This window comes from Mesoplodon bidens (genome assembly GCF_964165515.1).
Source record: "Mesoplodon bidens genome assembly, chromosome: 17".
Classification (NCBI taxonomy): Eukaryota; Metazoa; Chordata; class Mammalia; order Artiodactyla; family Ziphiidae; genus Mesoplodon; species Mesoplodon bidens.
Genome location: NC_138174.1, coordinates 46,766,560 through 46,779,754, shown reverse-complemented (window position 1 = coordinate 46,779,754; position 13,195 = coordinate 46,766,560).

The window sequence follows — 13,195 nt, the reverse complement described above, 5'->3', positions numbered from 1 at the left end:
TAAGAACAAAGACCAGAGGCACAGATGAATTTCATACCTAAACCTTAGAAATCAAGTAAGACTCAATATAGTAACTGAACACTCCTCTCTTATATGCTGTTTGTTTTTTTTTCCAAAACCTTTGGGGCTTATTAGAAATTGGGGAGATTGCTGCTCTTTGGCTTTGTTTCAGGAGTGATACTATTAAAAAATATTCTTTCTTAGGTGGCAGCGATGTTCAAAATAAGCCCTCAGACTCAACAGATTTCCAGTTTGCCCTCGAATGGAGAAGAAAAAGACCGTTCTCTTGATTTTAATATAAGGTTACAAGAGCAGCCATTGCCCACTCACCACCTTATATTTATCCTGCACTCTTTCCCCGAGGCTACTCTCAAGGCTGAGATGCTGCGGGCAGAGTCTCTATGCTGACATAAGCTCTAACTTGGAGATTCTGAGGTTCTAACTCCACCAATTTTTTTAATGAGAAAATTCACTTTTTACCCCAATATGATGATAAGTAGAAAATGTGGACTGACTTCCTTCTCTCTTAAGTAAAACCCACCCTGAAAGAGAGCCATAGGGAAGAAGTCCTCTCTAGCGACCTCTCTCTGTGATTCCCCTTAGTCACTCCATTGGCTCCACTTACAGTTCCTGTGGCTGCTGTTCCCCTCCTTTGAGTAATGGTTGATAAAAGCACTTTCTTTTAGCCAGTCTTCTGTGGAGTTGCCACTGTTTCTCACTTCCTTGTTTGGCCAAGAGCTGCTGAAACCCTCTGTGAGGATTACCCCACCACATGAAGAGAGCCATCCTTGCTCTGCTGAGCCCACAAGGACCACATAATTCTTAGAAAGAATGTCCACAGTCTTATAAAGCTGCTCAGAGAAGCAAATCTTCATGGTGTTGCAAGATATCACACCATTAACAGCTATCTTTACTCATTTATGATTCTCAGCGGCAGGTCCAGGACTCCCTAACTTTCTTTTGTCTTGGGTGAGTTTTGTACTCCCTAAGGATCTCCCTCTAAGGGCAAGGCAAGGGAGAACCCTTCACTTCCTCTTAGAAGTGGTGGACCTCAGGTGACTAGAGTATTTTGCAAACAAAGCACATTCTTCTTCAGACATTCTGCCATAGGGCACAGGAACAACAAGTACTCGAAGCCTAAGAAAATCAACAGGTATCCATAGTTCCCCAGAATCGGTATGCAAAATACATTCTTTACATGCTATGACACCACTTTGTACCCATGCACCTGTGTACCCTGCGATGTTTGTCTCTGTGTGTATGTGTAAATAGAAAATATTTACTGTTCAAATCTATATGAGAGTGTGTGTGCGTGTGTGTGTGTGTGTATGTTGTGATAAATTCCTCAGAAACACCGTTTACTCTCTCCCTCATTACAGTTCTAACTAGATCCCAAAATTGAGTTCAAGGTTTACATCTGAGGTCTAAGGCACAAGCAGGGTAGTAAATATGAAATATGGGGACAAGAAGCCTCAGAGTCTACAGAAAAAGCACTGGCTGAGCTTTGAAAAGAGGTTTAACGTCTGCTGTGTCATGGATATAATTCTGACTTTGACGATTTGGTTTGCTTATCTAGAAAATAGAAATGATGACAAATATCCAGTGGGACGACAAATGTACTCGAACTATACTCCAATGTGTAGAGAAAATCCCAATCATCCCTCCCTCAACCGCCTCCCCCTTGGCAACCACAAATGTTCGCTTGATTTTTTTCCTGTAACTGACCTGATTTCCTTCAAAAGTCCCCACAATGCTATGTAGTGATATGATATTATAGACCAATTCATTCAGTAAGTGTTTCTAATTCAATAATTTAAACAGTCTCACTAGAAAAATTCTGTCTCATTCAGACAAAATGCATAGACTCTTTTTCTGACCTCTCCTCAGTGGTTGGGACACATAGGAAAGTAGGTTCGAGTGACCTCCTGGTGGTAAAGGGGAGATCAGGATCTCAGTTGCTCTGGCCTAGGCCGGGACTAGAGACAGATGTTGCCTGACTGGTCTTTTCTGTGTGTCCCTGCATAGTCTGGGGGTGTCTACTGTTTACTCTTTCTTTTTTTACTTTCTTTTTAAAATTGAAGTATAGTTGATTTACAGTGTGTTAATTTCTGCTGTACAGCAAAGTGATTCAGTTACACAAATATATACATTCTTTTTTAATATTCTTTTCCATTATGGCTTATCATAGGATACTGAATATAGTTCCCTGTGCTATACTGTAGGACCTTGTTGTTTTTCCACCCTATATATAATAGCTTGAATCTGCTAACCCCCAAATCCCAATCATCCCTCCCCCCAACCGTCTCCCCCTTGGCAACCACAAGTCTGTTCTTTATGTCTGTGATTCTGTTTCTGTTTCATAGATAGGTTCATTTGTGTCATATTTTAGATTCCACATATGATACCATATGGTATTTGTCTTTCTCTTTTTGACTTACTTCATTTAGTATGATAATCTCTAGTTGTATCCATGTTGCTGATAATGGTATTATTTCATTCTTTCTTATGGTCAAGTAGTATTCCATTGTATATATGTACCACATCTTCTTTATCCATTCCTCTACTGATGGACAATTAGGTTGTTTCCATGTCTTGGCTATTGTGACTAATGCTTCTATGAACATAAGGGTGCATGTATCTTTTTGAATTATAGATTAGTCTGGATGTATGCCCAGGAGTGGGATTGCTGAATCATATGGTAATTCCATCTTTAGTTTTCTAAGGAACCTCCATACTGTTTTCTGTAGCGGTTGTACCAACTTACATTTGGAGGTGTCTGCTATTGAGGTTTGATGCTGGTGTAACTTGTAAGCTGATTTCTTGATTTGACAGGTTTGACACAAATCTTTAAAAACAGGCTCCCCTCACCTCCTTTGTGGTATGTTTGGGACTTCAAATTTATCCTCCAAACCTGTCAACGTTCTAACTCTTGGCTTTGGTACCACTTTGTTACCCACTCCTCCCCTACCCAGAGTAACACCAACCAAAGTTCTCCATCTCAAAGCTCACCCCCATCCCCACTCTGAGATCACATGGGAACTTAGGGGTTCTGAATATACCACTTGTGACTTGAGCCTGACTTGTGTGTATACAAGGTCTCTCCCTGCACACCCTACAGTGCTGTACCCCAAGATGGCAAATATAGCCTACAAGAAGATTTCCTCTAAGAATCCTAAATGGGAAGCTTGGCAGAAAGCCCTTCTGCCCTAAGTGATTTCAAGTGCTTTTTCTTACCTTTTGAACTTCGGTCAAGTGAAGCAGATCAGGACAGTTTGACTCTCACTCTGTTTCTTCTTACTCTCTCCACTTTTCTTACAGTATTTGCACTGGAAGAGGAAAGTATACCTCTCCCTCCTCCTGTAATGACAATTAAACCTAAACAGGTAAGCTCAAAATAATACAAGCTAGAAAGGCCCTGATTAGTTTAAGTAATCTTGAGAAAGAATTACAAAGCTAGAGGCTTTCTGATTTCACGTTATATTACAAAGTTACAGTAATCAAAACAGTATGGTACTGGAATAAAAAACAGACACATAGACCAAGGAAACAGAAGAGAGAGATCAGAAATAAACACATGCATATACAGTCAACTGATCTTCAACTGAGGTGACAAGAAAACACAATGGAGAAAAGATAGTCTTTTCAATAAATGGTTAGGAAAACTGGATATCCACATGCAAAAGAATGAAATTGGACACTTATCATACACCACACACAAAAATTAACTTGAAATGGATTAAAGACTTAAACATAAAATCTGAACTGTAAAACTCCTACAAAAACAAAACAAAACAAACAAACAAACAAAAAACATAGGGAAAAAGCTCCTTGACATTGGTCTTGGCAATGATTTTTTGGATATGACACCAAAAGCACAGGCAACAAAAGCAAAAATAAACAAGTGGAACTATATCAAATTAAAAAGCTTCTGTACAGCAAAGGGAACAATCAACAAAGTGAAAAGGCAACCTATGGAATGGGAGAAAATATTTGCAAACTACATATCCAATAAGGGGTGATATCCAAAATATACAAGTAAACACATGCATAGACAGTCAACTGATCTTCAAGTAACTCTTACAATTCAAGAGCCAAAAAAACCAGATAATCCAATTTTTTAAATGGGCGAAGGACTTGGAAAACAATTTTTTGAAGAAGATAAACAAATGGCCAACAGGCAAATGAAAAGGTGCTCAACATTACTAATCATCAGGGAAATGCAAATCAAAGCCACAATGAGATATCACCTCACAACTGTTAGGATGGCTATTACCAAAAAGACAAGAGATAACAAGTTGATGAGAATATGGAGAAAAGGAAACCCTGGTACACTGTTGGTAGGAATGTAAATTGGTACAGACACTATGGAAAAACCTAAGTATGGAGGTTCCTCAAAAAATTAAAAATAGTACTACCATATAATCCTGCAATCCCACATCTGGGTATATATCCAAAGATGTTAGCATCTCAAAGAGATATCTGCACTCCTGTATTCATTGCAGCATTCTTCACAATATCTAAGACATGGAAACAACCTAAGTGTCCACTGACAAATGGGTAAAGAAACTGTGGTAGGTACATGCAGTGGAATATTATTCTGCCATAAAAAAGAAGGATATCCTGACACTTATGGCAACATGGGTGAACCTGGAGGATGTTATACTAAGTGAAATAAGTGTAGAAAGACACATAAAGGCAAACTCTTTTTGGTGTCACTTTTGTGTGGAACCTAAAAAAGTCAAGCTTTTAGAACCAGATAGATCCTTGAATGGCAGTTGCCAAGGGCTTGACGGAAGGGGTAGTAGGGGAAGATGGGGAAATGTTGGCCAAAGAGCACACATTTTCCCTGATAAGATGAATTAGTTCTGGGGATCTAATGTATAAGATGATGATTACAGTTTATAATAATAAATTGTATACTTGATATTTGCCAAAAGAGGAAAATTTAAATGTTCTCACCAACACACACACACACCTGCAAACACACAAGGTAACAATGTGAGGTGATGGATGTGTTCATTAACTTGACTGTGGTAATCATTTTACAATGTGTATGTGTATTAAATCATCATGTCCATGTTAAATACTTGTAATTTTTATTTGTTAATTACACCTCAATAAAGCTGGGAAAAAAGAAGCTTATTTCTTAGGCATGTAGGTTCCAGAGTGGTGTTGGGGTGGAGGTAAGACAGAGTTTCAGTTTTTTATTGATGCATAATAATTTACCTCTAAATTTAGCAGCTTAGAGCAATATTTGTATTTATTATACTTCATGATGGTAGATTCAAAATTTAGGAAAGGCTCTCTGCTGGGCAGTTCCTCTCTGCTCTGCATGATATCAGCTGGGGCAGCTCAACTGGAGCTGGAGGATAGCCTTCCGGGAAAATTTACACATATGGCTGGCAAGTTGAAACTTGTTTTTAGGGGTCTCTCTACAGGGCTCCTTAGGCTTCCTAAAAATGTGGTGCCTAGGCTCCAAGAACCCTTGACGGGAGTTGAAGGCAATCACAGAATGACATTTCATTCTGCTGAACAAGCAAGTCAATAAGGTTAGCCTAGATTTCAAAGGAGTGGAGGAATAAACTCTATTTGTTGTTGGGAAAAAGCATGTACATATGGGCAGGGAAGGAACTGATGGTGGTCATCTCGGACATAAGCTACCATATGCTCCATGCAGTGATTCAGGGATTCAGTCATGGCATTTGCTTTGCCATGTAGCTCCTAAAGTTATCTTGGGAGTTTCCTATGTATAAGAAATCTAAAAGAAAGAAGGAGCCCACGTGGGACACTTTTTAACCTGGCCTGGAAATAGCACACAGCACTTCAACTTATATTCCATTGGCTAAATGATCATACCTGAGTGCAAGGAAACTTCAGAATGTAGCCTCTCTGTGGACCCAGGAAAAAGAAAGGAACAGAATTATTGATGGGCAAGGGTCACCATACACACTGTAATCAGGTCAGCCAGGCATAGCTGTTAATGTAGTATGTAGTAGGAGCTGAGATAATTCAGAAAAGTCTATCTTTCTTGGCAGTGACTGACTTTCAAGCCCATTTTCTCACTGTGAATTTTTTAAAAACTATTTTAACTATTTTAAAGTTGAGTGCTTATACTGAGGTGGCCTGCCTCAATGGATGGGGAAATCTATAGCAACAAGATTTACGGGGTGTGGAAATGCATCTGAAATGACTTAAATTTTTCCTTTCTTCATCATGTATGTTTTATATAAGGGTGTCTTAAAACTAAAACAAAAATGCACTGTTTATAACTGCACACACCAAAATGTTGTTGGTTTGAAAAAATGTAGAATGAAATATTTATTTTAAAAATTGGTTTGCTCTTGAGTAACCATAGTAAAACCATCTCCAAATGCTCCTGAGACACCCTAGGAGATAGGGCAGCCATGATATTCACCTTTTCATCCCTCTCTCCCTCCCCACAACATTGCTTATTTATACAACAAATATTTATTGAGCACCTACCATATTCTAGGCACTTTTTTACCGGGGGTCCATTAGGAATGACCAACTCCCTTTGTTCATGGAGGCTACATTCTATTGTGGGACTTATATTCTGGTGGGCTTACATTCCAGTATCTAACCCAGTGTTCAAATTCATAAATACTTGTAGAATAAGAAGGAAGTGTACTATTATAAATTATAAAAGGCAAGATGATTTTAGGCTCTTCAAACTTCTTTAAAAAAAAACAGGAGGGCTTCTCTGGTGGCTCAGTGGTTGAGAGTCCGCCTGCCGATGCAGGGGACACGGGTTCGTGCCCTGGTCCGGGAAGATCCCACATGCCGCGGAGCGGCTAGGCCCGTGAGCCATGGCTGCTGAGCCTGTGCGTCCGGAGCCTGTGCTCCGCAACGGGAGAGGCCACAACAGTGAGAGGCCCGCGTACTGCAAAAAAAAAAAAAAAGAGGAGCATGTCAAATCTGATAAAATGAAATTTGTGTCAAATCTGATAAAATTAAATTTGTTTAAAAGGAAAGCAAAAACACTTAAAACTTACTAATTATGTATTTACTACTTATGCACAAAGTATTGCTATAATGAATAGCTATCAGAATTGTGAAAATAACCCTTAATTTAGCATTTTCTTACTTAGTACTCAGTAACAAATTATAAACTGGGAGATTGAGATTGACCTATATACACTAATATGTATAAAACAGATAACTAATAAGAACCTGCTGTATAAAAATAAATAAATAAAATAAAATAAAATAAAACAAATTATAATTGTTAACAAAAAGTAGAGGTACCACTGAAGTGAATACAAATATATTCTAGAAATAAATATTTACAATTTTTTAATCTAAAAAAGGTAAAATGTAGCCTTCAAAATTATGTTGGTAATTTAAAAAATTTCCAGGGAAAGTGTTAAAAGCTTTATGTACTTAATTGCACCTATGGTTGTAACTGCTTTCGTAATCAAGAAATTATTTTAAATAACATGGGAATACCAGTCAAGTTTATGAACAACAATAATAAAATCAGCATATAACTCTTTATAGAGCACTTTCAACTCTATTCCATACATTCATATGCGTCTTCTCATTTTATTTAGCCATTTATTGATTTTTTTTTTTTTTTTTTTTGTGCGGTACGCGGGCCTCTCACTGTTGTGGCCTCTCCCGTTGCGGAGCACAGGCTCTGGACGCACAGGCTCAGTGGCCATGGCTCACGGGCCCAGCCGCTCCACGGCATGTGGGATCTTCCCGGACCGGGGCACAAACCCGTGTCCCCTGCATCGGCAGGCGGACTCTCAACCACTGCGCCACCAGGGAAGCCCCATTTATTGATTTTTTAAAGAAATGTAAGGCAACTATAAACAAATTTGAACTCAGAAAATATTAAGAGATTTACAGATTGAACTATGGAAAATGAACAGTTAGAAAATGAGCATTGGGAACACTCAATATTATTCCATTGCTGAATTACCATGTCACCTTGAGCAGGTTATTTAACTGTCTTCTAATCATTTACCCTCAGTTAGATGGGAAAACTTCCTCCATGGTTTTATAAAGATTAGATAATAACTATAAAGTAATATCTGGAAAAAAGCTCTTGGCAGAGGTGTAGCAGGGATAGATAATAGTTTAACATTAACTAGCAAAATGGAGTCAGAATACCCAAGTCATGGGAAGCAGTAATTAAATTGAGCGTAATAAGTGTGTATCTGTAAATATTAGGATGAATAAAGAGAATGTGATGTGTAACACTGGCCCAAACTTCTTCATGCCACAAAGACATCTCCTATTTAAACCTACCACACGAGCCCTGTGGCAGTCATAGGGTAAGAAGAGATTTGAAAATAGGCTTTTCAAGCATAAGCATTTAAACTTCTTTGGGAAACAGATTAATTAAATGCACTTATAGGAAAATGGAAGGTTTGTTAAAGAGTTACTCCTCCTACTTCCAGCCAGTATTTCCAAGACCAACCAATAGGTGGGAAAGGAGATGTTGAGAACAATGCACAGTGGGGATACTGCCCTTCAGATCTGGAAAATTCGTCTCTGTAGTCGGTAAGTCTCCAGTGTGATTTTCCAATAGCACTCATTGAAGGAAGAGTAGCTACCTTGAAGGAGATGAGATCATTGAATTCAGAAACAAGCTGGGGACATCTGACCTGAAAGTGAATTTAGATTAGGAAGTAAGACTATAGATTAGCTCACTTAAGAGACAACTAGGAAGTCTTGATTGGAAAAATGAAGACATGATATTATTATAAGGCCAGTATATTAATTGGCCTTTATATTTACTCCAAGAGAATCCCAACAAAAACATGGTATTATCCCAAGAAGCCAGGATCCTGGTATGGTTGGTGGATACAGGTGTGTACTGTAGGTGTGTTTTATGAATATTCCATGTGATTGTGTTTTTATGTAAAGATATTGGCTCATTTCCCTATTAAAGGATGCCTACTGTGAATTCTTTTGTAAAGAGTAGAAACTTTTGGTAAGGAAAGAATTACCAGCCAATTGACTCTTTTAAGTGTTATATTTGTCTAAGATGTGATATACATTAATGAGTAGTAAGACGCTCTCTATGTAGGCAAATTTAGTCAATAAGTATCTATATGAACACCTACTACATTGTAAGGCTTTGTTTTTGATGCAGAAAGCACAGAAGAATGAATCAGACATCACTTCTCATTGAGTTCACAATTTAATGGAGAAGATAGTCTCTGTGCAATTAATTGTATGAGATGGAACATAATACTTTATAAATTATATTTTTTTGAAAAAAAATGTAGAATTACGAAGAGAATACTAACTGGGTAGATGAGAGAAATATTTCATGGAGTAGGTAAAATTTGAGGTGGACTTTAGAAAAAGAGTAAGTTCTTTAATAGGTAGAAGAAGGAAGAAAGGGTATTCAAGGCAAAACAAAAAACAGCACCAGCCAAGCCAAGTGGTCTGAGAGCCTATTGTGTCTTCTAAACTCAAGGAGTGGTGCAGTGGGGCTAGATTAAAAAACTCTGTGATGGGGAGTACGAAGTCAGGGGTGTGTCCACCATGATGAGGTTGTTACTTCCCTTTATTACTTAGATAATGGAGGATCTTTAAATGCTCTTGCCCATAGGAATGAAATAATTAGATTTGTGTTTTTAAAAGAATTAAATGGCAGTGTGGTGAATGAATTGCAAAGTAGAAATTTTGTGAACATAGTAAATAAAGTATTTATTAGGTTAATTGGATAATGTATATGAAAACATCAAGTAAATTTATAAAGAAAAAAACCAAATGTTAATTGCCCTTATTATTATATTTTTAAATTTAATTTTTATATTATATTGGAGTATAGTTGATTTACAATGTTGTATTAGTTTCAGGCATAGAGCAAAGTGATTCAGTTATACATATACATATACCTATCCTTTTCCCATAAAGCTTATTACAGAATATTGAGTAGAGTTCCCTGTGCTATGCAGCAGGTCCTTATTAGTTATCTACTGTATATATAGTAGTGTGTGTATGTCAGTCCAAACTCCCAATTTATCCCTCCCCCCCGCATTTCCCCTTTTGTAACCATAAGTTTGTTTTTGAAGTCTGTGAGTCTATTTCTGTTTTGTGAATAAGTTCGTTTGTATCTTTATTTTTTAGATTCCACATATAAGTGATATCATATGATATTTGTCTTTCTCAAATTGCTTTTATTATTATTATGGTCCAGGAAATCAATGATGAGTACCTAAATCATGGAAGTGTCAAAGGCAATGGGAAACAGCAAATATTTGAGAGACATTTTAGAGATGACAATAATAATAATAAAAGTGAAAATTTATTGAGCAGGTACTATGTTCCAGGTACTTTTTAAAGTGCATTTCATGCATTACTTTATTTAATCCTTACAATCCTTTAAGAGGTGTCAACCATTTTGAAGTCTGGTAATGGGCAAAGAAAGATTAAGTAACTTGCCCAGATCTCACAACTGGTTAAGTGGTGAAGCCAGGTAGTAAACTGAGGCAGTCTCACTTTAGATGTACTCTTATGTGTAACTATAGAGGAGGTGATGAATTTTATGCAGAGGTTAAGGGACAGGATGGGTCAAAAATGATCAATAGTGACAGTTTTCAATGTATCTTTTGTAAACACGAGTTTTTTCAGAATGTTAATGTTGTATACAAAAAGGGTCCCATATCAAATAGAATACTAAGATAAACAAGGTAAATATGTTTTCTACTGCAGGAAATGTAAGAGCTTTTAGAAGCTTAATTTTCATTGTGAATGTCCAAGAAATTGTGATATAGTCTGTACAATTTCCCAGACTTAGTTGACCATAAGTCTTTTTTAATTTAAGCTTTTGGGGGATTAGTGTTCCTGGAACACAATTTGGAAAATGCTGATGTAACAGTCCTACTTTGGGCACCAGATGTAGGAGCAACGGTATTGTAGATAAAATGGTAAATTTGACTTGGACATCTTGAGTGTTAGGTGCCTGATGGAAAGATGCATAATAGAAGGTTATAGATTTGGATCTTGAGAGATAGGTCAGGATTGGAGATGTAGACATGCAAATCCCTCACATGTGGGTGACAATGAGGACTTGAACTTAGTGACAATGGCTGAGCTCACTAAGGGGAAAAGCGAAAGAGAAGACCCAGGAATACATTTTGGGTGCTGCCTATGTGTGATGACAGTTTGTGCAGGACTCACAAACTGATGTTTAGTTGCTATTTAAATTTGAACATATTTTGTTAAATTACTTTTAGTGGTTTGTTAAATTTCAGCATACCCATATGTATAATTTAAGCCATAGGTATTCTTTTAATAATCATGTTTCTTCAGTACAACTGACCAAGCAGGAACATTGAATTTCTTTTTTTTTTTTACATCTTTATTGGAGTATTATTGCTTTACAATGGTGTGTTAGTTTCTTCTTTATAACAAAGTGAATCAGTTATACATATACATATGTCCCCATATCTCTTCCCTCTTGCATCTCCCTCCCTCCCACGGCTTCTCCTTGGGAGAGATGGTCTTTAATTTGAACAAAGTATAACTCAACTGTAAGTACAACGATGTGGACCTATGCTTAGCATTCCATATGTCACTTGTCCCCATGACTGTCTTATATAAATTTAAGGAAGGACTATTATTTCTTAAATTTGAGTACAGTCTTGAATTTTAAACCTAAGGTCTCCTATTAATTTAATCCATGGCAACAAAGATTCCCTCAAACCAAAAAGTTCCAGGAGGATCTATTTTAAAAGCAACATCTGTGAACCATTCTAAAGGCTTGCAATAAAAAAAAAAAATCATATAATATCTGACCAGAAACGACAAAAGCCAAATTGGATTCCTCCCTGGAAAATGAACTTCAAATTATGTTTTAAACCTACAGACTTTTAAGGGAAAAGGTTAAAAAAATCATCTTTAATTCATTTAAAAACATGTAGTTTCAGGCAAATACACTATTGAATCTTTGATTTCAACATGTTGAGAATGTGTTTTCAGTGTCAAGGCCAATGTTAACCTAAAAAGAGATAGAATTAAGGAGAAAGAAGTTTAGCTAGATTTTTTCACTCCTCTGACCCCTCCCCAGTTCATCTCATACACTGTTTTGCTAAATGAACATAGGTCTTGGTCCTGCAGTTCCTCTGCTTGAAAAATCTCAATGGTTTTTCCATCACACAGAGAGTGAAGTCCAAATCCCTTAGACAGACATCCAGGTTCTGGAGGCCCAGGCCTTTGTGTGGCTTCCTGGTCTGATCTTTTACTGCTCTACCTCTTACCTGGAAGATTCCAGCCAATTGTACTGCTTGTTTACTACATACAAACACTGCACTCCTCCTTTTGCTCCTTTAAATATGTTGTTTTCCCTTCTTAGATTACTTCTTCATCTCACCAACTCCAACTAAAGGTAAATCTCTTCTTCTCTTGTTTCCTACGTTATTTCATGTAGACTTCTAGCACACAAACACTTTCCAACTTATATTATCGCTAATAGGAAGTCCAAGTGAGATGATCCATGTGACCTTGGGGATCCGCCAGACGCTGCTTTCAACACATGTTTGTCTTATTAACTAAATGGCCTTTGGCAAGTCTCTGAACCTGGCTGATCCTCAATTTCCTTATCTGTAAAATGGAGATAAAATGTTAGGTATAAGTTTCTTCAGAACTCTGCCTGGCACACAGACGTTAATACACATTCATTCCATTTAAATAGTTCTTCAGTCTATTTTTACTTTCTGAGTGCATACATATCAGCTCCATTTAAAGACTAGAGAATCAGTGAAAAATTATTTATTTCATTAAGTTGTTAAAGAATAAAAGAGATAATGTATTAAAATGCATAGTATATTTCCCGGCACAGAGTAACCATAATAAATGGCAGCTCTACTATCATTATTATTGTTTAGGTGTATAAACTTCAGTAAGTAGGGGCTTGTGTGCAATTCATCCTTGAATTTCTGTCAGTGCTTAGGAAATAGTTGATGCTCAACTATTATTCCTGGAATGTATACTTCTGTATTGTTAGGATCAAGTCTGTGAAGTAAGAAATCATGACTTGAGCAAACCCCAAGATAGGTCCCCTTGATAGGTTCTATTTTTAAGAGAACTGGTGAATCGGCATTTAATTCAATTTGGTACCCACTTCAACACCCAAAAGCATAAAGAGCAGAACTCAGGAGAAAAAATAAATTTTTAATTTCCTTTTTAAAAAATTTGTGATAACCAACAAGGA